Consider the following 21,087-nt stretch of genomic DNA (forward strand, 5'->3'; position numbering starts at 1 on the left):
TATTTGCTGCGTTCTGGATTGGGGATTCGGCTCGACGACTCACCCTGGGCGTAAGATCCTCGTTAGTATAGTGGACAGTATCTCCGCCTGTCACGCGGAAGACCGGGGTTCGATTCCCCGACGGGGAGATCTCCTTTTCGTTTGACTTCTCAAACAACTTGCACGAGCCACCTTTACGCATCAAAATCGGCTGAAGAAGTGCGCTGCGTTGCTCTCGTTCTCACGATGGGGTCGGGCAAAAAGCAATGCGTTGGCCGGGAATCGAACCCGGGTCAACTGCTTGGAAGGCAGCTATGCTCACCACTATACCACCAACGCAGGCAGAAAGGTGTTGCTCAACAGGACCTGTGAATGTCCTGAACCAACTGTTGTTTTAGAGCTGCACTGAATTGATCACGGATTCAGTCGATTCCCTTCCACGCCTCCTGCTGGTGTCTGTAACTTGATAACCACAGAATCCCAAGAGTACTCTTTCGAAGGGGAGGTTGGCCGGCGTGATGCCAGTGCGAGAGAGAGGAGTCCTCGTTAGTATAGTGGACAGTATCTCCGCCTGTCACGCGGAAGACCGGGGTTCGATTCCCCGACGGGGAGATTTGCTTTGTTTCTGGACTGCTGATTGAAATGCAAGAGTTACGGCGCTGAGCGCTGCTGTTAGTTTGCCGATTTCGCACCTCTCGCCGTCCCTATGTTGGAGTCACAAGTCGCCTTTGTTTAAAGCCACTGAACACCGGTGATGGGAGAAACGAAACTTTTCGAAGCTTCGAATCGATTGAACCAATCGCTTCGGAAATTGATTCAGTTCTTCGAAGCGTTCGAAACACCACACTCGCTGGCGACACCTGCTGGTCAAAATAGTGTTAAAGCAGATCTTTCCAAACATTTTACACTTTATTTTACAAAATAATAGCAAGATTTGTATTAAAACATGTTTAAAAAATTATTTAACCTTATTAAGACATAATTAAAAGTGTATTGTGTGTTTTTCAGTTGTATTTAGGGCAAACAAATCATTAAAACCATCTCCCCTTTTAATTATGCACATTTTTGTCATTAAATCTGTCTATAAACAAAAAGTAAACAAAATGGTAGTGTTACTAGCCAGAAGGATGCATGTTTTATGAACTTGCGTAATAAGACTGACCCGAGTTTACCTTACCATATGAGACACTGGTCATTTGTGACCAACTCCCCCTAGTGGTGATCCATTGGATTTTCAAAACGTTTCGAAAGAGTTATGACGTAATGAAGCCTCGTTTGCTAAAATCACGTGACTTGGCCAGTTTGAAACAAGCTCCGAGCAAATTGATTCAAAACGATAGATTTTGAAAAGTTTCGAAGCCTCATAAAGCGGTGCTTCGGAAGCGACCATCGTTTCTGAACACCTCGCGACAAACCAGGCCTTAATGAAAGATTTTCTGCAATTGACCAAAGTTACGCAGCTCTGCTGTGAGCAGAGCACCCAAAAATACAAAAAACTCACAACGTCCTCCTCCACGGAAATCTTTAGTAAAAGGCGAAAGATTTATACGTAGTTGAAGGAAAACTTGAGTTATGTCCAACAAACCTCGACCCAGTGTGCTCCCTGTGCCACACCATAATGTTCAAAAAGGGTAATTTCTGGTTCAGGATCCACCCAGACCCTTCCACCTGGGAGGAGCAAAAGAGGTAGAAATACGTTCCTGCGCAAAATAAAGACACAGGCACGGGCTACTAACATGTCACAGTGTGATCTTTTGCTGAGAGGTTTTGGGGAATGAAACTCTGTGCACATTACACAGAGGATGCACCGGCACAGGTTATCTCCAATCTCCATCCCATTGATTTCCATAGCCTCTAGGGAAAAAAAGGAAAAAGAAAGGGCCCCAACAGAAGAACAAGGTCTAAGACCTTCAGCTTAATAGATCATTTTCACTTCAAAAATTCTTTTTGGGATTATGATAGCTGGTGTTAGGGCAGGGTGTAGTTTATGGTTAATTTATTTCAGGTAAATAGTAAAAAAGCAAGGGGATGGATTGAGGTTCAGAATGGGGTAGGGTTGTCCTTTTAAAGTACCGATCTAAGGGGTTTACTGATTTTGGGGTAAGGAAGGTAGTTGGCTGGGGCAGTAGCAGGGAATGTTTTTTAAAAAAGGAGGTAAGGAAACTTTTTAAAATATAAACAAGCAGACAAAATAAACAAAAATACGGGGGGAATAAACAGGAAGGCTGTCCTCACAAATGGGGAGCGTGTGTTATTTGCTGCGTTCTGGATTGGGGATTCGGCTCGACGACTCACCCTGGGCGTAAGATCCTCGTTAGTATAGTGGACAGTATCTCCGCCTGTCACGCGGAAGACCGGGGTTCGATTCCCCGACGTGGAGATCTCCTTTTCGTTTGACTTCTCAAACAACTTGCACGAGCCACCTTTACGCATCAAAATCGGCTGAAGAAGTGCGCTGCGTTGCTCTCGTTCTCACGATGGGGTCGGGCAAAAAGCAATGCGTTGGCCGGGAATCGAACCCGGGTCAACTGCTTGGAAGGCAGCTATGCTCACCACTATACCACCAACGCAGGCAGAAAGGTGTTGCTCAACAGGACCTGTGAATGTCCTGAACCAACTGTTGTTTTAGAGCTGCACTGAATTGATCACGGATTCAGTCGATTCCCTTCCACGCCTCCTGCTGGTGTCTGTAACTTGATAACCACAGAATCCCAAGAGTACTCTTTCGAAGGGGAGGTTGGCCGGCGTGATGCCAATGCGAGAGAGAGGAGTCCTCGTTAGTATAGTGGACAGTATCTCCGCCTGTCACGCGGAAGACCGGGGTTCGATTCCCCGACGGGGAGATTTGCTTTGTTTCTGGACTGCCGATTGAAATGCAAGAGTTACGGCGCTGAGCGCTGCTGTTAGTTTGCCGATTTCGCACCTCTCGCCGTCCCTATGTTGGAGTCACAAGTCGCCTTTGTTTAAAGCCACTGAACACCGGTGATGGGAGAAACGAAACTTTTCGAAGCTTCGAATCGATTGAACCAATCGCTTCGGAAATTGATTCAGTTCTTCGAAGCGTTCGAAACACCACACTCGCTGGCGACACCTGCTGGTCAAAATAGTGTTAAAGCAGATCTTTCCAAACATTTTACACTTTATTTTACAAAATAATAGCAAGATTTGTATTAAAACATGTTTAAAAAATTATTTAACCTTATTAAGACATAATTAAAAGTGTATTGTGTGTTTTTCAGTTGTATTTAGGGCAAACAAATCATTAAAACCATCTCCCCTTTTAATTATGCACATTTTTGTCATTAAATCTGTCTATAAACAAAAAGTAAACAAAATGGTAGTGTTACTAGCCAGAAGGATGCATGTTTTATGAACTTGCGTAATAAGACTGACCTGAGTTTACCTTACCATATGAGACACTGGTAATTTGTGACCAACTCCCCCTAGTGGTGATCCATTGGATTTTCAAAACGTTTCGAAAGAGTTATGACGTAATGAAGCCTCGTTTGCTAAAATCACGTGACTTGGCCAGTTTGAAACAAGCTCCGAGCAAATTGATTCAAAACGATAGATTTTGAAAAGTTTCGAAGCCTCATAAAGCGGTGCTTCGGAAGCGACCATCGTTTCTGAACACCTCGGGACAAACCAGGCCTTAATGAAAGATTTTCTGCAATTGACCAAAGTTACGCAGCTCTGCTGTGAGCAGAGCACCCAAAAATACAAAAAACTCACAACGTCCTCCTCCACGGAAATCTTTAGTAAAAGGCGAAAGATTTATACGTAGTTGAAGGAAAACTTGAGTTATGTCCAACAAACCTCGACCCAGTGTGCTCCCTGTGCCACACCATAATGTTCAAAAAGGGTAATTTCTGGTTCAGGATCCACCCAGACCCTTCCACCTGGGAGGAGCAAAAGAGGTAGAAATACGTTCCTGCGCAAAATAAAGACACAGGCACGGGCTACTAACATGTCACAGTGTGATCTTTTGCTGAGAGGTTTTGGGGAATGAAACTCTGTGCACATTACACAGAGGATGCACCGGCACAGGTTATCTCCAATCTCCATCCCATTGATTTCCATAGCCTCTAGGGAAAAAAAGGAAAAAGAAAGGGCCCCAACAGAAGAACAAGGTCTAAGACCTTCAGCTTAATAGATCATTTTCACTTCAAAAATTCTTTTTGGGATTATGATAGCTGGTGTTAGGGCAGGGTGTAGTTTATGGTTAATTTATTTCAGGTAAATAGTAAAAAAGCAAGGGGATGGATTGAGGTTCAGAATGGGGTAGGGTTGTCCTTTTAAAGTACCGATCTAAGGGGTTTACTGATTTTGGGGTAAGGAAGGTAGTTGGCTGGGGCAGTAGCAGGGAATGTTTTTTAAAAAAGGAGGTAAGGAAACTTTTTAAAATATAAACAAGCAGACAAAATAAACAAAAATACGGGGGGAATAAACAGGAAGGCTGTCCTCACAAATGGGGAGCGTGTGTTATGTGCTGCGTTCTGGATTGGGGATTCGGCTCGACGACTCACCCTGGGCGTAAGATCCTCGTTAGTATAGTGGACAGTATCTCCGCCTGTCACGCGGAAGACCGGGGTTCGATTCCCCGACGGGGAGATCTCCTTTTCGTTTGACTTTTCAAACAACTTGCACGAGCCACCTTTACGCATCAAAATCGGCTGAAGAAGTGCGCTGCGTTGCTCTCGTTCTCACGATGGGGTCGGGCAAAAAGCAATGCGTTGGCCGGGAATCGAACCCGGGTCAACTGCTTGGAAGGCAGCTATGCTCACCACTATACCACCAACGCAGGCAGAAAGGTGTTGCTCAACAGGACCTGTGAATGTCCTGAACCAACTGTTGTTTTAGAGCTGCACTGAATTGATCACGGATTCAGTCGATTCCCTTCCACGCCTCCTGCTGGTGTCTGTAACTTGATAACCACAGAATCCCAAGAGTACTCTTTCGAAGGGGAGGTTGGCCGGCGTGATGCCAATGCGAGAGAGAGGAGTCCTCGTTAGTATAGTGGACAGTATCTCCGCCTGTCACGCGGAAGACCGGGGTTCGATTCCCCGACGGGGAGATTTGCTTTGTTTCTGGACTGCCGATTGAAATGCAAGAGTTACGGCGCTGAGCGCTGCTGTTAGTTTGCCGATTTCGCACCTCTCGCCGTCCCTATGTTGGAGTCACAAGTCGCCTTTGTTTAAAGCCACTGAACACCGGTGATGGGAGAAACGAAACTTTTCGAAGCTTCGAATCGATTGAACCAATCGCTTCGGAAATTGATTCAGTTCTTCGAAGCGTTCGAAACACCACACTCGCTGGCGACACCTGCTGGTCAAAATAGTGTTAAAGCAGATCTTTCCAAACATTTTACACTTTATTTTACAAAATAATAGCAAGATTTGTATTAAAACATGTTTAAAAAATTATTTAACCTTATTAAGACATAATTAAAAGTGTATTGTGTGTTTTTCAGTTGTATTTAGGGCAAACAAATCATTAAAACCATCTCCCCTTTTAATTATGCACATTTTTGTCATTAAATCTGTCTATAAACAAAAAGTAAACAAAATGGTAGTGTTACTAGCCAGAAGGATGCATGTTTTATGAACTTGCGTAATAAGACTGACCCGAGTTTACCTTACCATATGAGACACTGGTCATTTGTGACCAACTCCCCCTAGTGGTGATCCATTGGATTTTCAAAACGTTTCGAAAGAGTTATGACGTAATGAAGCCTCGTTTGCTAAAATCACGTGACTTGGCCAGTTTGAAACAAGCTCCGAGCAAATTGATTCAAAACGATAGATTTTGAAAAGTTTCGAAGCCTCATAAAGCGGTGCTTCGGAAGCGACCATCGTTTCTGAACACCTCGCGACAAACCAGGCCTTAATGAAAGATTTTCTGCAATTGACCAAAGTTACGCAGCTCTGCTGTGAGCAGAGCACCCAAAAATACAAAAAACTCACAACGTCCTCCTCCACGGAAATCTTTAGTAAAAGGCGAAAGATTTATACGTAGTTGAAGGAAAACTTGAGTTATGTCCAACAAACCTCGACCCAGTGTGCTCCCTGTGCCACACCATAATGTTCAAAAAGGGTAATTTCTGGTTCAGGATCCACCCAGACCCTTCCACCTGGGAGGAGCAAAAGAGGTAGAAATACGTTCCTGCGCAAAATAAAGACACAGGCACGGGCTACTAACATGTCACAGTGTGATCTTTTGCTGAGAGGTTTTGGGGAATGAAACTCTGTGCACATTACACAGAGGATGCACCGGCACAGGTTATCTCCAATCTCCATCCCATTGATTTCCATAGCCTCTAGGGAAAAAAAGGAAAAAGAAAGGGCCCCAACAGAAGAACAAGGTCTAAGACCTTCAGCTTAATAGATCATTTTCACTTCAAAAATTCTTTTTGGGATTATGATAGCTGGTGTTAGGGCAGGGTGTAGTTTATGGTTAATTTATTTCAGGTAAATAGTAAAAAAGCAAGGGGATGGATTGAGGTTCAGAATGGGGTAGGGTTGTCCTTTTAAAGTACCGATCTAAGGGGTTTACTGATTTTGGGGTAAGGAAGGTAGTTGGCTGGGGCAGTAGCAGGGAATGTTTTTTAAAAAAGGAGGTAAGGAAACTTTTTAAAATATAAACAAGCAGACAAAATAAACAAAAATACGGGGGGAATAAACAGGAAGGCTGTCCTCACAAATGGGGAGCGTGTGTTATTTGCTGCGTTCTGGATTGGGGATTCGGCTCGACGACTCACCCTGGGCGTAAGATCCTCGTTAGTATAGTGGACAGTATCTCCGCCTGTCACGCGGAAGACCGGGGTTCGATTCCCCGACGGGGAGATCTCCTTTTCGTTTGACTTCTCAAACAACTTGCACGAGCCACCTTTACGCATCAAAATCGGCTGAAGAAGTGCGCTGCGTTGCTCTCGTTCTCACGATGGGGTCGGGCAAAAAGCAATGCGTTGGCCGGGAATCGAACCCGGGTCAACTGCTTGGAAGGCAGCTATGCTCACCACTATACCACCAACGCAGGCAGAAAGGTGTTGCTCAACAGGACCTGTGAATGTCCTGAACCAACTGTTGTTTTAGAGCTGCACTGAATTGATCACGGATTCAGTCGATTCCCTTCCACGCCTCCTGCTGGTGTCTGTAACTTGATAACCACAGAATCCCAAGAGTACTCTTTCGAAGGGGAGGTTGGCCGGCGTGATGCCAGTGCGAGAGAGAGGAGTCCTCGTTAGTATAGTGGACAGTATCTCCGCCTGTCACGCGGAAGACCGGGGTTCGATTCCCCGACGGGGAGATTTGCTTTGTTTCTGGACTGCCGATTGAAATGCAAGAGTTACGGCGCTGAGCGCTGCTGTTAGTTTGCCGATTTCGCACCTCTCGCCGTCCCTATGTTGGAGTCACAAGTCGCCTTTGTTTAAAGCCACTGAACACCGGTGATGGGAGAAACGAAACTTTTCGAAGCTTCGAATCGATTGAACCAATCGCTTCGGAAATTGATTCAGTTCTTCGAAGCGTTCGAAACACCACACTCGCTGGCGACACCTGCTGGTCAAAATAGTGTTAAAGCAGATCTTTCCAAACATTTTACACTTTATTTTACAAAATAATAGCAAGATTTGTATTAAAACATGTTTAAAAAATTATTTAACCTTATTAAGACATAATTAAAAGTGTATTGTGTGTTTTTCAGTTGTATTTAGGGCAAACAAATCATTAAAACCATCTCCCCTTTTAATTATGCACATTTTTGTCATTAAATCTGTCTATAAACAAAAAGTAAACAAAATGGTAGTGTTACTAGCCAGAAGGATGCATGTTTTATGAACTTGCGTAATAAGACTGACCCGAGTTTACCTTACCATATGAGACACTGGTCATTTGTGACCAACTCCCCCTAGTGGTGATCCATTGGATTTTCAAAACGTTTCGAAAGAGTTATGACATAATGAAGCCTCGTTTGCTAAAATCACGTGACTTGGCCAGTTTGAAACAAGCTCCGAGCAAATTGATTCAAAACGATAGATTTTGAAAAGTTTCGAAGCCTCATAAAGCGGTGCTTCGGAAGCGACCATCGTTTCTGAACACCTCGCGACAAACCAGACCATAATGAAAGATTTTCTGCAATTGACCAAAGTTACGCAGCTCTGCTGTGAGCAGAGCACCCAAAAATACAAAAAACTCACAACGTCCTCCTCCACGGAAATCTTTAGTAAAAGGCGAAAGATTTATACGTAGTTGAAGGAAAACTTGAGTTATGTCCAACAAACCTCGACCCAGTGTGCTCCCTGTGCCACACCATAATGTTCAAAAAGGGTAATTTCTGGTTCAGGATCCACCCAGACCCTTCCACCTGGGAGGAGCAAAAGAGGTAGAAATACGTTCCTGCGCAAAATAAAGACACAGGCACAGGCTACTAACATGTCACAGTGTGATCTTTTGCTGAGAGGTTTTGGGGAATGAAACTCTGTGCACATTACACAGAGGATGCACCGGCACAGGTTATCTCCAATCTCCATCCCATTGATTTCCATAGCCTCTAGGGAAAAAAAGGAAAAAGAAAGGGCCCCAACAGAAGAACAAGGTCTAAGACCTTCAGCTTAATAGATCATTTTCACTTCAAAAATTCTTTTTGGGATTATGATAGCTGGTGTTAGGGCAGGGTGTAGTTTATGGTTAATTTATTTCAGGTAAATAGTAAAAAAGCAAGGGGATGGATTGAGGTTCAGAATGGGGTAGGGTTGTCCTTTTAAAGTACCGATCTAAGGGGTTTACTGATTTTGGGGTAAGGAAGGTAGTTGGCTGGGGCAGTAGCAGGGAATGTTTTTTAAAAAAGGAGGTAAGGAAACTTTTTAAAATATAAACAAGCAGACAAAATAAACAAAAATACGGGGGGAATAAGCAGGAAGGCTGTCCTCACAAATGGGGAGCGTGTGTTATTTGCTGCGTTCTGGATTGGGGATTCGGCTCGACGACTCACCCTGGGCGTAAGATCCTCGTTAGTATAGTGGACAGTATCTCCGCCTGTCACGCGGAAGACCGGGGTTCGATTCCCCGACGGGGAGATCTCCTTTTCGTTTGACTTCTCAAACAACTTGCACGAGCCACCTTTACGCATCAAAATCGGCTGAAGAAGTGCGCTGCGTTGCTCTCGTTCTCACGATGGGGTCGGGCAAAAAGCAATGCGTTGGCCGGGAATCGAACCCGGGTCAACTGCTTGGAAGGCAGCTATGCTCACCACTATACCACCAACGCAGGCAGAAAGGTGTTGCTCAACAGGACCTGTGAATGTCCTGAACCAACTGTTGTTTTAGAGCTGCACTGAATTGATCACGGATTCAGTCGATTCCCTTCCACGCCTCCTGCTGGTGTCTGTAACTTGATAACCACAGAATCCCAAGAGTACTCTTTCGAAGGGGAGGTTGGCCGGCGTGATGCCAATGCGAGAGAGAGGAGTCCTCGTTAGTATAGTGGACAGTATCTCCGCCTGTCACGCGGAAGACCGGGGTTCGATTCCCCGACGGGGAGGTTTGCTTTGTTTCTGGACTGCCGATTGAAATGCAAGAGTTACGGCACGAGCTGAGCGCTGCTGTTCGTTTGCCGATTTCGCACCTCTCGCCGTCCCTATGTTGGAGTCACAAGTCGCCTTTGTTTAAAGCCACTGAACACCGGTGATGGGAGAAAGGAAACTTTTCGAAGCTTCGAATCGATTGAACCAATCGCTTCGGAAATTGATTCAGTTCTTCGAAGCGTTCGAAACACCACACTCGCTGGCGACACCTGCTGGTCAAAATAGTGTTAAAGCAGATCTTTCCAAACATTTTACACTTTATTTTACAAAATAATAGCAAGATTTGTATTAAAACATGTTTAAAAAATTATTTAACCTTATTAAGACATAATTAAAAGTGTATTGTGTGTTTTTCAGTTGTATTTAGGGCAAACAAATCATTAAAACCATCTCCCCTTTTAATTATGCACATTTTTGTCATTAAATCTGTCTATAAACAAAAAGTAAACAAAATGGTAGTGTTACTAGCCAGAAGGATGCATGTTTTATGAACTTGCGTAATAAGACTGACCCGAGTTTACCTTACCATATGAGACATTGGTCATTTGTGACCAACTCCCCCTAGTGGTGATCCATTGGATTTTCAAAACGTTTCGAAAGAGTTATGACATAATGAAGCCTCGTTTGCTAAAATCACGTGACTTGGCCAGTTTGAAACAAGCTCCGAGCAAATTGATTCAAAACGATAGATTTTGAAAAGTTTCGAAGCCTCATAAAGCGGTGCTTCGGAAGCGACCATCGTTTCTGAACACCTCGCGACAAACCAGACCATAATGAAAGATTTTCTGCAATTGACCAAAGATACGCAGCTCTGCTGTGAGCAGAGCACCCAAAAATACAAAAAACTCACAACGTCCTCCTCCACGGAAATCTTTAGTAAAAGGCGAAAGATTTATACGTAGTTGAAGGAAAACTTGAGTTATGTCCAACAAACCTCGACCCAGTGTGCTCCCTGTGCCACACCATAATGTTCAAAAAGGGTAATTTCTGGTTCAGGATCCACCCAGATCCTTCCACCTGGGAGGAGCAAAAGAGGTAGAAATACGTTCCTGCGCAAAATAAAGACACAGGCACAGGCTACTAACATGTCACAGTGTGATCTTTTGCTGAGAGGTTTTGGGGAATGAAACTCTGTGCACATTACACAGAGGATGCACCGGCACAGGTTATCTCCAATCTCCATCCCATTGATTTCCATAGCCTCTAGGGAAAAAAAGGAAAAAGAAAGGGCCCCAACAGAAGAACAAGGTCTAAGACCTTCAGCTTAATAGATCATTTTCACTTCAAAAATTCTTTTTGGGATTATGATAGCTGGTGTTAGGGCAGGGTGTAGTTTATGTTTAATTTATTTCAGGTAAATAGTAAAAAAGCAAGGGGATGGATTGAGGTTCAGAATGGGGTAGGGTTGTCCTTTTAAAGTACCGATCTAAGGGGTTTACTGATTTTGGGGTAAGGAAGGTAGTTGGCTGGGGCAGTAGCAGGGAATGTTTTTTAAAAAAGGAGGTAAGGAAACTTTTTAAAATATAAACAAGCAGACAAAATAAACAAAAATACGGGGGGAATAAGCAGGAAGGCTGTCCTCACAAATGGGGAGCGTGTGTTATTTGCTGCGTTCTGGATTGGGGATTCGGCTCGACGACTCACCCTGGGCGTAAGATCCTCGTTAGTATAGTGGACAGTATCTCCGCCTGTCACGCGGAAGACCGGGGTTCGATTCCCCGACGGGGAGATCTCCTTTTCGTTTGACTTCTCAAACAACTTGCACGAGCCACCTTTACGCATCAAAATCGGCTGAAGAAGTGCGCTGCGTTGCTCTCGTTCTCACGATGGGGTCGAGCAAAAAGCAATGCGTTGGCCGGGAATCGAACCCGGGTCAACTGCTTGGAAGGCAGCTATGCTCACCACTATACCACCAACGCAGGCAGAAAGGTGTTGCTCAACAGGACCTGTGAATGTCCTGAACCAACTGTTGTTTTAGAGCTGCACTGAATTGATCACGGATTCAGTCGATTCCCTTCCACGCCTCCTGCTGGTGTCTGTAACTTGATAACCACAGAATCCCAAGAGTACTCTTTCGAAGGGGAGATTGGCCGGCGTGATGCCCGTGCGAGAGAGAGGAGTCCTCGTTAGTATAGTGGACAGTATCTCCGCCTGTCACGCGGAAGACCGGGGTTCGATTCCCCGACGGGGAGGTTTGCTTTGTTTCTGGACTGCCGATTGAAATGCAAGAGTTACGGCACGAGCTGAGCGCTGCTGTTCGTTTGCCGATTTCGCACCTCTCGCCGTCCCTATGTTGGAGTCACAAGTCGCCTTTGTTTAAAGCCACTGAACACCGGTGATGGGAGAAAGGAAACTTTTCGAAGCTTCGAATCGATTGAACCAATCGCTTCGGAAATTGATTCAGTTCTTCGAAGCGTTCGAAACACCACACTCGCTGGCGACACCTGCTGGTCAAAATAGTGTTAAAGCAGATCTTTCCAAACATTTTACACTTTATTTTACAAAATAATAGCAAGATTTGTATTAAAACATGTTTAAAAAATTATTTAACCTTATTAAGACATAATTAAAAGTGTATTGTGTGTTTTTCAGTTGTATTTAGGGCAAACAAATCATTAAAACCATCTCCCCTTTTAATTATGCACATTTTTGTCATTAAATCTGTCTATAAACAAAAAGTAAACAAAATGGTAGTGTTACTAGCCAGAAGGATGCATGTTTTATGAACTTGCGTAATAAGACTGACCCGAGTTTACCTTACCATATGAGACATTGGTCATTTGTGACCAACTCCCCCTAGTGGTGATCCATTGGATTTTCAAAACGTTTCGAAAGAGTTATGACATAATGAAGCCTCGTTTGCTAAAATCACGTGACTTGGCCAGTTTGAAACAAGCTCCGAGCAAATTGATTCAAAACGATAGATTTTGAAAAGTTTCGAAGCCTCATAAAGCGGTGCTTCGGAAGCGACCATCGTTTCTGAACACCTCGCGACAAACCAGACCATAATGAAAGATTTTCTGCAATTGACCAAAGATACGCAGCTCTGCTGTGAGCAGAGCACCCAAAAATACAAAAAACTCACAACGTCCTCCTCCACGGAAATCTTTAGTAAAAGGCGAAAGATTTATACGTAGTTGAAGGAAAACTTGAGTTATGTCCAACAAACCTCGACCCAGTGTGCTCCCTGTGCCACACCATAATGTTCAAAAAGGGTAATTTCTGGTTCAGGATCCACCCAGATCCTTCCACCTGGGAGGAGCAAAAGAGGTAGAAATACGTTCCTGCGCAAAATAAAGACACAGGCACAGGCTACTAACATGTCACAGTGTGATCTTTTGCTGAGAGGTTTTGGGGAATGAAACTCTGTGCACATTACACAGAGGATGCACCGGCACAGGTTATCTCCAATCTCCATCCCATTAATTTCCATAGCCTCTAGGGAAAAAAAGGAAAAAGAAAGGGCCCCAACAGAAGAACAAGGTCTAAGACCTTCAGCTTAATAGATCATTTTCACTTCAAAAATTCTTTTTGGGATTATGATAGCTGGTGTTAGGGCAGGGTGTAGTTTATGTTTAATTTATTTCAGGTAAATAGTAAAAAAGCAAGGGGATGGATTGAGGTTCAGAATGGGGTAGGGTTGTCCTTTTAAAGTACCGATCTAAGGGGTTTACTGATTTTGGGGTAAGGAAGGTAGTTGGCTGGGGCAGTAGCAGGGAATGTTTTTTAAAAAAGGAGGTAAGGAAACTTTTTAAAATATAAACAAGCAGACAAAATAAACAAAAATACGGGGGGAATAAGCAGGAAGGCTGTCCTCACAAATGGGGAGCGTGTGTTATTTGCTGCGTTCTGGATTGGGGATTCGGCTCGACGACTCACCCTGGGCGTAAGATCCTCGTTAGTATAGTGGACAGTATCTCCGCCTGTCACGCGGAAGACCGGGGTTCGATTCCCCGACGGGGAGATCTCCTTTTCGTTTGACTTCTCAAACAACTTGCACGAGCCACCTTTACGCATCAAAATCGGCTGAAGAAGTGCGCTGCGTTGCTCTCGTTCTCACGATGGGGTCGAGCAAAAAGCAATGCGTTGGCCGGGAATCGAACCCGGGTCAACTGCTTGGAAGGCAGCTATGCTCACCACTATACCACCAACGCAGGCAGAAAGGTGTTGCTCAACAGGACCTGTGAATGTCCTGAACCAACTGTTGTTTTAGAGCTGCACTGAATTGATCACGGATTCAGTCGATTCCCTTCCACGCCTCCTGCTGGTGTCTGTAACTTGATAACCACAGAATCCCAAGAGTACTCTTTCGAAGGGGAGATTGGCCGGCGTGATGCCAATGCGAGAGAGAGGAGTCCTCGTTAGTATAGTGGACAGTATCTCCGCCTGTCACGCGGAAGACCGGGGTTCGATTCCCCGACGGGGAGGTTTGCTTTGTTTCTGGACTGCCGATTGAAATGCAAGAGTTACGGCACGAGCTGAGCGCTGCTGTTCGTTTGCCGATTTCGCACCTCTCGCCGTCCCTATGTTGGAGTCACAAGTCGCCTTTGTTTAAAGCCACTGAACACCGGTGATGGGAGAAAGGAAACTTTTCGAAGCTTCGAATCGATTGAACCAATCGCTTCGGAAATTGATTCAGTTCTTCGAAGCGTTCGAAACACCACACTCGCTGGCGACACCTGCTGGTCAAAATAGTGTTAAAGCAGATCTTTCCAAACATTTTACACTTTATTTTACAAAATAATAGCAAGATTTGTATTAAAACATGTTTAAAAAATTATTTAACCTTATTAAGACATAATTAAAAGTGTATTGTGTGTTTTTCAGTTGTATTTAGGGCAAACAAATCATTAAAACCATCTCCCCTTTTAATTATGCACATTTTTGTCATTAAATCTGTCTATAAACAAAAAGTAAACAAAATGGTAGTGTTACTAGCCAGAAGGATGCATGTTTTATGAACTTGCGTAATAAGACTGACCCGAGTTTACCTTACCATATGAGACATTGGTCATTTGTGACCAACTCCCCCTAGTGGTGATCCATTGGATTTTCAAAACGTTTCGAAAGAGTTATGACATAATGAAGCCTCGTTTGCTAAAATCACGTGACTTGGCCAGTTTGAAACAAGCTCCGAGCAAATTGATTCAAAACGATAGATTTTGAAAAGTTTCGAAGCCTCATAAAGCGGTGCTTCGGAAGCGACCATCGTTTCTGAACACCTCGCGACAAACCAGACCATAATGAAAGATTTTCTGCAATTGACCAAAGATACGCAGCTCTGCTGTGAGCAGAGCACCCAAAAATACAAAAAACTCACAACGTCCTCCTCCACGGAAATCTTTAGTAAAAGGCGAAAGATTTATACGTAGTTGAAGGAAAACTTGAGTTATGTCCAACAAACCTCGACCCAGTGTGCTCCCTGTGCCACACCATAATGTTCAAAAAGGGTAATTTCTGGTTCAGGATCCACCCAGATCCTTCCACCTGGGAGGAGCAAAAGAGGTAGAAATACGTTCCTGCGCAAAATAAAGACACAGGCACAGGCTACTAACATGTCACAGTGTGATCTTTTGCTGAGAGGTTTTGGGGAATGAAACTCTGTGCACATTACACAGAGGATGCACCGGCACAGGTTATCTCCAATCTCCATCCCATTAATTTCCATAGCCTCTAGGGAAAAAAAGGAAAAAGAAAGGGCCCCAACAGAAGAACAAGGTCTAAGACCTTCAGCTTAATAGATCATTTTCACTTCAAAAATTCTTTTTGGGATTATGATAGCTGGTGTTAGGGCAGGGTGTAGTTTATGTTTAATTTATTTCAGGTAAATAGTAAAAAAGCAAGGGGATGGATTGAGGTTCAGAATGGGGTAGGGTTGTCCTTTTAAAGTACCGATCTAAGGGGTTTACTGATTTTGGGGTAAGGAAGGTAGTTGGCTGGGGCAGTAGCAGGGAATGTTTTTTAAAAAAGGAGGTAAGGAAACTTTTTAAAATATAAACAAGCAGACAAAATAAACAAAAATACGGGGGGAATAAGCAGGAAGGCTGTCCTCACAAATGGGGAGCGTGTGTTATTTGCTGCGTTCTGGATTGGGGATTCGGCTCGACGACTCACCCTGGGCGTAAGATCCTCGTTAGTATAGTGGACAGTATCTCCGCCTGTCACGCGGAAGACCGGGGTTCGATTCCCCGACGGGGAGATCTCCTTTTCGTTTGACTTCTCAAACAACTTGCACGAGCCACCTTTACGCATCAAAATCGGCTGAAGAAGTGCGCTGCGTTGCTCTCGTTCTCACGATGGGGTCGAGCAAAAAGCAATGCGTTGGCCGGGAATCGAACCCGGGTCAACTGCTTGGAAGGCAGCTATGCTCACCACTATACCACCAACGCAGGCAGAAAGGTGTTGCTCAACAGGACCTGTGAATGTCCTGAACCAACTGTTGTTTTAGAGCTGCACTGAATTGATCACGGATTCAGTCGATTCCCTTCCACGCCTCCTGCTGGTGTCTGTAACTTGATAACCACAGAATCCCAAGAGTACTCTTTCGAAGGGGAGATTGGCCGGCGTGATGCCCGTGCGAGAGAGAGGAGTCCTCGTTAGTATAGTGGACAGTATCTCCGCCTGTCACGCGGAAGACCGGGGTTCGATTCCCCGACGGGGAGGTTTGCTTTGTTTCTGGACTGCCGATTGAAATGCAAGAGTTACGGCACGAGCTGAGCGCTGCTGTTCGTTTGCCGATTTCGCACCTCTCGCCGTCCCTATGTTGGAGTCACAAGTCGCCTTTGTTTAAAGCCACTGAACACCGGTGATGGGAGAAAGGAAACTTTTCGAAGCTTCGAATCGATTGAACCAATCGCTTCGGAAATTGATTCAGTTCTTCGAAGCGTTCGAAACACCACACTCGCTGGCGACACCTGCTGGTCAAAATAGTGTTAAAGCAGATCTTTCCAAACATTTTACACTTTATTTTACAAAATAATAGCAAGATTTGTATTAAAACATGTTTAAAAAATTATTTAACCTTATTAAGACATAATTAAAAGTGTATTGTGTGTTTTTCAGTTGTATTTAGGGCAAACAAATCATTAAAACCATCTCCCCTTTTAATTATGCACATTTTTGTCATTAAATCTGTCTATAAACAAAAAGTAAACAAAATGGTAGTGTTACTAGCCAGAAGGATGCATGTTTTATGAACTTGCGTAATAAGACTGACCCGAGTTTACCTTACCATATGAGACATTGGTCATTTGTGACCAACTCCCCCTAGTGGTGATCCATTGGATTTTCAAAACGTTTCGAAAGAGTTATGACATAATGAAGCCTCGTTTGCTAAAATCACGTGACTTGGCCAGTTTGAAACAAGCTCCGAGCAAATTGATTCAAAACGATAGATTTTGAAAAGTTTCGAAGCCTCATAAAGCGGTGCTTCGGAAGCGACCATCGTTTCTGAACACCTCGCGACAAACCAGACCATAATGAAAGATTTTCTGCAATTGACCAAAGATACGCAGCTCTGCTGTGAGCAGAGCACCCAAAAATACAAAAAACTCACAACGTCCTCCTCCACGGAAATCTTTAGTAAAAGGCGAAAGATTTATACGTAGTTGAAGGAAAACTTGAGTTATGTCCAACAAACCTCGACCCAGTGTGCTCCCTGTGCCACACCATAATGTTCAAAAAGGGTAATTTCTGGTTCAGGATCCACCCAGATCCTTCCACCTGGGAGGAGCAAAAGAGGTAGAAATACGTTCCTGCGCAAAATAAAGACACAGGCACAGGCTACTAACATGTCACAGTGTGATCTTTTGCTGAGAGGTTTTGGGGAATGAAACTCTGTGCACATTACACAGAGGATGCACCGGCACAGGTTATCTCCAATCTCCATCCCATTAATTTCCATAGCCTCTAGGGAAAAAAAGGAAAAAGAAAGGGCCCCAACAGAAGAACAAGGTCTAAGACCTTCAGCTTAATAGATCATTTTCACTTCAAAAATTCTTTTTGGGATTATGATAGCTGGTGTTAGGGCAGGGTGTAGTTTATGTTTAATTTATTTCAGGTAAATAGTAAAAAAGCAAGGGGATGGATTGAGGTTCAGAATGGGGTAGGGTTGTCCTTTTAAAGTACCGATCTAAGGGGTTTACTGATTTTGGGGTAAGGAAGGTAGTTGGCTGGGGCAGTAGCAGGGAATGTTTTTTAAAAAAGGAGGTAAGGAAACTTTTTAAAATATAAACAAGCAGACAAAATAAACAAAAATACGGGGGGAATAAGCAGGAAGGCTGTCCTCACAAATGGGGAGCGTGTGTTATTTGCTGCGTTCTGGATTGGGGATTCGGCTCGACGACTCACCCTGGGCGTAAGATCCTCGTTAGTATAGTGGACAGTATCTCCGCCTGTCACGCGGAAGACCGGGGTTCGATTCCCCGACGGGGAGATCTCCTTTTCGTTTGACTTCTCAAACAACTTGCACGAGCCACCTTTACGCATCAAAATCGGCTGAAGAAGTGCGCTGCGTTGCTCTCGTTCTCACGATGGGGTCGGGCAAAAAGCAATGCGTTGGCCGGGAATCGAACCCGGGTCAACTGCTTGGAAGGCAGCTATGCTCACCACTATACCACCAACGCAGGCAGAAAGGTGTTGCTCAACAGGACCTGTGAATGTCCTGAACCAACTGTTGTTTTAGAGCTGCACTGAATTGATCACGGATTCAGTCGATTCCCTTCCACGCCTCCTGCTGGTGTCTGTAACTTGATAACCACAGAATCCCAAGAGTACTCTTTCGAAGGGGAGATTGGCCGGCGTGATGCCCGTGCGAGAGAGAGGAGTCCTCGTTAGTATAGTGGACAGTATCTCCGCCTGTCACGCGGAAGACCGGGGTTCGATTCCCCGACGGGGAGGTTTGCTTTGTTTCTGGACTGCCGATTGAAATGCAAGAGTTACGGCGCTGAGCGCTGCTGTTAGTTTGCCGATTTCGCACCTCTCGCCGTCCCTATGTTGGAGTCACAAGTCGCCTTTGTTTAAAGCCACTGAACACCGGTGATGGGAGAAACGAAACTTTTCGAAGCTTCGAATCGATTGAACCAATCGCTTCGGAAATTGATTCAGTTCTTCGAAGCGTTCGAAACACCACACTCGCTGGCGACACCTGCTGGTCAAAATAGTGTTAAAGCAGATCTTTCCAAACATTTTACACTTTATTTTACAAAATAATAGCAAGATTTGTATTAAAACATGTTTAAAAAATTATTTAACCTTATTAAGACATAATTAAAAGTGTATTGTGTGTTTTTCAGTTGTATTTAGGGCAAACAAATCATTAAAACCATCTCCCCTTTTAATTATGCACATTTTTGTCATTAAATCTGTCTATAAACAAAAAGTAAACAAAATGGTAGTGTTACTAGCCAGAAGGATGCATGTTTTATGAACTTGCGTAATAAGACTGACCCGAGTTTACCTTACCATATGAGACACTGGTCATTTGTGACCAACTCCCCCTAGTGGTGATCCATTGGATTTTCAAAACGTTTCGAAAGAGTTATGACGTAATGAAGCCTCGTTTGCTAAAATCACGTGACTTGGCCAGTTTGAAACAAGCTCCGAGCAAATTGATTCAAAACGATAGATTTTGAAAAGTTTCGAAGCCTCATAAAGCGGTGCTTCGGAAGCGACCATCGTTTCTGAACACCTCGCGACAAACCAGGCCTTAATGAAAGATTTTCTGCAATTGACCAAAGTTACGCAGCTCTGCTGTGAGCAGAGCACCCAAAAATACAAAAAACTCACAACGTCCTCCTCCACGGAAATCTTTAGTAAAAGGCGAAAGATTTATACGTAGTTGAAGGAAAACTTGAGTTATGTCCAACAAACCTCGACCCAGTGTGCTCCCTGTGCCACACCATAATGTTCAAAAAGGGTAATTTCTGGTTCAGGATCCACCCAGACCCTTCCACCTGGGAGGAGCAAAAGAGGTAGAAATACGTTCCTGCGCAAAATAAAGACACAGGCACGGGCTACTAACATGTCACAGTGTGATCTTTTGCTGAGAGGTTTTGGGGAATGAAACTCTGTGCACATTACACAGAGGATGCACCGGCACAGGTTATCTCCAATCTCCATCCCATTGATTTCCATAGCCTCTAGGGAAAAAAAGGAAAAAGAAAGGGCCCCAACAGAAGAACAAGGTCTAAGACCTTCAGCTTAATAGATCATTTTCACTTCAAAAATTCTTTTTGGGATTATGATAGCTGGTGTTAGGGCAGGGTGTAGTTTATGGTTAATTTATTTCAGGTAAATAGTAAAAAAGCAAGGGGATGGATTGAGGTTCAGAATGGGGTAGGGTTGTCCTTTTAAAGTACCGATCTAAGGGGTTTACTGATTTTGGGGTAAGGAAGGTAGTTGGCTGGGGCAGTAGCAGGGAATGTTTTATAAAAAAGGAGGTAAGGAAACTTTTTAAAATATAAACAAGCAGACAAAATAAACAAAAATACGGGGGGAATAAACAGGAAGGCTGTCCTCACAAATGGGGAGCGTGTGTTATTTGCTGCGTTCTGGATTGGGGATTCGGCTCGACGACTCACCCTGGGCGTAAGATCCTCGTTAGTATAGTGGACAGTATCTCCGCCTGTCACGCGGAAGACCGGGGTTCGATTCCCCGACGGGGAGATCTCCTTTTCGTTTGACTTCTCAAACAACTTGCACGAGCCACCTTTACGCATCAAAATCGGCTGAAGAAGTGCGCTGCGTTGCTCTCGTTCTCACGATGGGGTCGGGCAAAAAGCAATGCGTTGGCCGGGAATCGAACCCGGGTCAACTGCTTGGAAGGCAGCTATGCTCACCACTATACCACCAACGCAGGCAGAAAGGTGTTGCTCAACAGGACCTGTGAATGTCCTGAACCAACTGTTGTTTTAGAGCTGCACTGAATTGATCACGGATTCAGTCGATTCCCTTCCACGCCTCCTGCTGGTGTCTGTAACTTGATAACCACAGAATCCCAAGAGTACTCTTTCGAAGGGGAGGTTGGCCGGCGTGATGCCAGTGCGAGAGAGAGGAGTCCTCATTAGTATAGTGGACAGTATCTCCGCCTGTCACGCGGAAGACCGGGGTTCGATTCCCCGACGGGGAGATTTGCTTTGTTTCTGGACTGCCGATTGAAATGCAAGAGTTACGGCGCTGAGCGCTGCTGTTAGTTTGCCGATTTCGCACCTCTCGCCGTCCCTATGTTGGAGTCACAAGTCGCCTTTGTTTAAAGCCACTGAACACCGGTGATGGGAGAAACGAAACTTTTCGAAGCTTCGAATCGATTGAACCAATCGCTTCGGAAATTGATTCAGTTCTTCGAAGCGTTCGAAACACCACACTCGCTGGCGACACCTGCTGGTCAAAATAGTGTTAAAGCAGATCTTTCCAAACATTTTACACTTTATTTTACAAAATAATAGCAAGATTTGTATTAAAACATGTTTAAAAAATTATTTAACCTTATTAAGACATAATTAAAAGTGTATTGTGTGTTTTTCAGTTGTA

General features: G+C 44.3%; 32 non-coding genes across 32 annotated transcripts; 13 read left to right on the top strand and 19 right to left on the bottom strand.

Moving 5' to 3' along the window:
- Nucleotides 1-246: 246 nt before the first annotated feature.
- Nucleotides 247-318, bottom strand: trnag-ucc (transfer RNA glycine (anticodon UCC)). Its single transcript has one exon. It is a non-coding gene; the product is annotated as a tRNA-Gly (tRNA).
- Nucleotides 319-1,437: 1,119 nt separating this feature from the next.
- Nucleotides 1,438-1,552, bottom strand: LOC129449317 (U5 spliceosomal RNA). The gene has a single exon (XR_008646072.1). It is a non-coding gene; the product is annotated as a U5 spliceosomal RNA (small nuclear RNA).
- Nucleotides 1,553-2,477: 925 nt separating this feature from the next.
- On the bottom strand, nt 2,478-2,549 carry trnag-ucc (transfer RNA glycine (anticodon UCC)). The gene has a single exon. It is a non-coding gene; the product is annotated as a tRNA-Gly (tRNA).
- A 1,119-nt stretch (nt 2,550-3,668) lies between these two features.
- On the bottom strand, nt 3,669-3,783 carry LOC141367420 (U5 spliceosomal RNA). The gene has a single exon (XR_012371772.1). It is a non-coding gene; the product is annotated as a U5 spliceosomal RNA (small nuclear RNA).
- A 925-nt stretch (nt 3,784-4,708) lies between these two features.
- Nucleotides 4,709-4,780, bottom strand: trnag-ucc (transfer RNA glycine (anticodon UCC)). Its single transcript has one exon. It is a non-coding gene; the product is annotated as a tRNA-Gly (tRNA).
- Nucleotides 4,781-5,899: 1,119 nt separating this feature from the next.
- On the bottom strand, nt 5,900-6,014 carry LOC129449319 (U5 spliceosomal RNA). Its single transcript, XR_008646074.1, has one exon. It is a non-coding gene; the product is annotated as a U5 spliceosomal RNA (small nuclear RNA).
- Nucleotides 6,015-6,749: 735 nt separating this feature from the next.
- Nucleotides 6,750-6,821, top strand: trnad-guc (transfer RNA aspartic acid (anticodon GUC)). The gene has a single exon. It is a non-coding gene; the product is annotated as a tRNA-Asp (tRNA).
- A 118-nt stretch (nt 6,822-6,939) lies between these two features.
- Nucleotides 6,940-7,011, bottom strand: trnag-ucc (transfer RNA glycine (anticodon UCC)). The gene has a single exon. It is a non-coding gene; the product is annotated as a tRNA-Gly (tRNA).
- Nucleotides 7,012-7,212: 201 nt separating this feature from the next.
- On the top strand, nt 7,213-7,284 carry trnad-guc (transfer RNA aspartic acid (anticodon GUC)). The gene has a single exon. It is a non-coding gene; the product is annotated as a tRNA-Asp (tRNA).
- Nucleotides 7,285-8,130: 846 nt separating this feature from the next.
- On the bottom strand, nt 8,131-8,245 carry LOC129449318 (U5 spliceosomal RNA). The gene has a single exon (XR_008646073.1). It is a non-coding gene; the product is annotated as a U5 spliceosomal RNA (small nuclear RNA).
- A 735-nt stretch (nt 8,246-8,980) lies between these two features.
- On the top strand, nt 8,981-9,052 carry trnad-guc (transfer RNA aspartic acid (anticodon GUC)). The gene has a single exon. It is a non-coding gene; the product is annotated as a tRNA-Asp (tRNA).
- Nucleotides 9,053-9,170: 118 nt separating this feature from the next.
- trnag-ucc (transfer RNA glycine (anticodon UCC)) lies at nt 9,171-9,242 on the bottom strand. Its single transcript has one exon. It is a non-coding gene; the product is annotated as a tRNA-Gly (tRNA).
- A 201-nt stretch (nt 9,243-9,443) lies between these two features.
- Nucleotides 9,444-9,515, top strand: trnad-guc (transfer RNA aspartic acid (anticodon GUC)). The gene has a single exon. It is a non-coding gene; the product is annotated as a tRNA-Asp (tRNA).
- Nucleotides 9,516-10,365: 850 nt separating this feature from the next.
- On the bottom strand, nt 10,366-10,480 carry LOC129449323 (U5 spliceosomal RNA). The gene has a single exon (XR_008646078.1). It is a non-coding gene; the product is annotated as a U5 spliceosomal RNA (small nuclear RNA).
- Nucleotides 10,481-11,215: 735 nt separating this feature from the next.
- trnad-guc (transfer RNA aspartic acid (anticodon GUC)) lies at nt 11,216-11,287 on the top strand. Its single transcript has one exon. It is a non-coding gene; the product is annotated as a tRNA-Asp (tRNA).
- Nucleotides 11,288-11,405: 118 nt separating this feature from the next.
- Nucleotides 11,406-11,477, bottom strand: trnag-ucc (transfer RNA glycine (anticodon UCC)). Its single transcript has one exon. It is a non-coding gene; the product is annotated as a tRNA-Gly (tRNA).
- A 201-nt stretch (nt 11,478-11,678) lies between these two features.
- On the top strand, nt 11,679-11,750 carry trnad-guc (transfer RNA aspartic acid (anticodon GUC)). Its single transcript has one exon. It is a non-coding gene; the product is annotated as a tRNA-Asp (tRNA).
- An 850-nt stretch (nt 11,751-12,600) lies between these two features.
- On the bottom strand, nt 12,601-12,715 carry LOC129449324 (U5 spliceosomal RNA). Its single transcript, XR_008646079.1, has one exon. It is a non-coding gene; the product is annotated as a U5 spliceosomal RNA (small nuclear RNA).
- A 735-nt stretch (nt 12,716-13,450) lies between these two features.
- On the top strand, nt 13,451-13,522 carry trnad-guc (transfer RNA aspartic acid (anticodon GUC)). Its single transcript has one exon. It is a non-coding gene; the product is annotated as a tRNA-Asp (tRNA).
- Nucleotides 13,523-13,640: 118 nt separating this feature from the next.
- Nucleotides 13,641-13,712, bottom strand: trnag-ucc (transfer RNA glycine (anticodon UCC)). Its single transcript has one exon. It is a non-coding gene; the product is annotated as a tRNA-Gly (tRNA).
- A 201-nt stretch (nt 13,713-13,913) lies between these two features.
- Nucleotides 13,914-13,985, top strand: trnad-guc (transfer RNA aspartic acid (anticodon GUC)). The gene has a single exon. It is a non-coding gene; the product is annotated as a tRNA-Asp (tRNA).
- An 850-nt stretch (nt 13,986-14,835) lies between these two features.
- Nucleotides 14,836-14,950, bottom strand: LOC129449311 (U5 spliceosomal RNA). Its single transcript, XR_008646066.1, has one exon. It is a non-coding gene; the product is annotated as a U5 spliceosomal RNA (small nuclear RNA).
- A 735-nt stretch (nt 14,951-15,685) lies between these two features.
- Nucleotides 15,686-15,757, top strand: trnad-guc (transfer RNA aspartic acid (anticodon GUC)). Its single transcript has one exon. It is a non-coding gene; the product is annotated as a tRNA-Asp (tRNA).
- Nucleotides 15,758-15,875: 118 nt separating this feature from the next.
- On the bottom strand, nt 15,876-15,947 carry trnag-ucc (transfer RNA glycine (anticodon UCC)). Its single transcript has one exon. It is a non-coding gene; the product is annotated as a tRNA-Gly (tRNA).
- Nucleotides 15,948-16,148: 201 nt separating this feature from the next.
- On the top strand, nt 16,149-16,220 carry trnad-guc (transfer RNA aspartic acid (anticodon GUC)). The gene has a single exon. It is a non-coding gene; the product is annotated as a tRNA-Asp (tRNA).
- Nucleotides 16,221-17,070: 850 nt separating this feature from the next.
- LOC129449322 (U5 spliceosomal RNA) lies at nt 17,071-17,185 on the bottom strand. The gene has a single exon (XR_008646077.1). It is a non-coding gene; the product is annotated as a U5 spliceosomal RNA (small nuclear RNA).
- Nucleotides 17,186-17,920: 735 nt separating this feature from the next.
- trnad-guc (transfer RNA aspartic acid (anticodon GUC)) lies at nt 17,921-17,992 on the top strand. The gene has a single exon. It is a non-coding gene; the product is annotated as a tRNA-Asp (tRNA).
- Nucleotides 17,993-18,110: 118 nt separating this feature from the next.
- Nucleotides 18,111-18,182, bottom strand: trnag-ucc (transfer RNA glycine (anticodon UCC)). Its single transcript has one exon. It is a non-coding gene; the product is annotated as a tRNA-Gly (tRNA).
- Nucleotides 18,183-18,383: 201 nt separating this feature from the next.
- trnad-guc (transfer RNA aspartic acid (anticodon GUC)) lies at nt 18,384-18,455 on the top strand. The gene has a single exon. It is a non-coding gene; the product is annotated as a tRNA-Asp (tRNA).
- An 846-nt stretch (nt 18,456-19,301) lies between these two features.
- LOC141367422 (U5 spliceosomal RNA) lies at nt 19,302-19,416 on the bottom strand. The gene has a single exon (XR_012371774.1). It is a non-coding gene; the product is annotated as a U5 spliceosomal RNA (small nuclear RNA).
- Nucleotides 19,417-20,151: 735 nt separating this feature from the next.
- Nucleotides 20,152-20,223, top strand: trnad-guc (transfer RNA aspartic acid (anticodon GUC)). Its single transcript has one exon. It is a non-coding gene; the product is annotated as a tRNA-Asp (tRNA).
- A 118-nt stretch (nt 20,224-20,341) lies between these two features.
- trnag-ucc (transfer RNA glycine (anticodon UCC)) lies at nt 20,342-20,413 on the bottom strand. Its single transcript has one exon. It is a non-coding gene; the product is annotated as a tRNA-Gly (tRNA).
- Nucleotides 20,414-21,087: the final 674 nt, after the last annotated feature.

The sequence above is a fragment of the Misgurnus anguillicaudatus genome, chromosome 10 (assembly GCF_027580225.2).
Source record: "Misgurnus anguillicaudatus chromosome 10, ASM2758022v2, whole genome shotgun sequence".
In the NCBI taxonomy this organism is placed as follows: domain Eukaryota; kingdom Metazoa; phylum Chordata; class Actinopteri; order Cypriniformes; family Cobitidae; genus Misgurnus; species Misgurnus anguillicaudatus.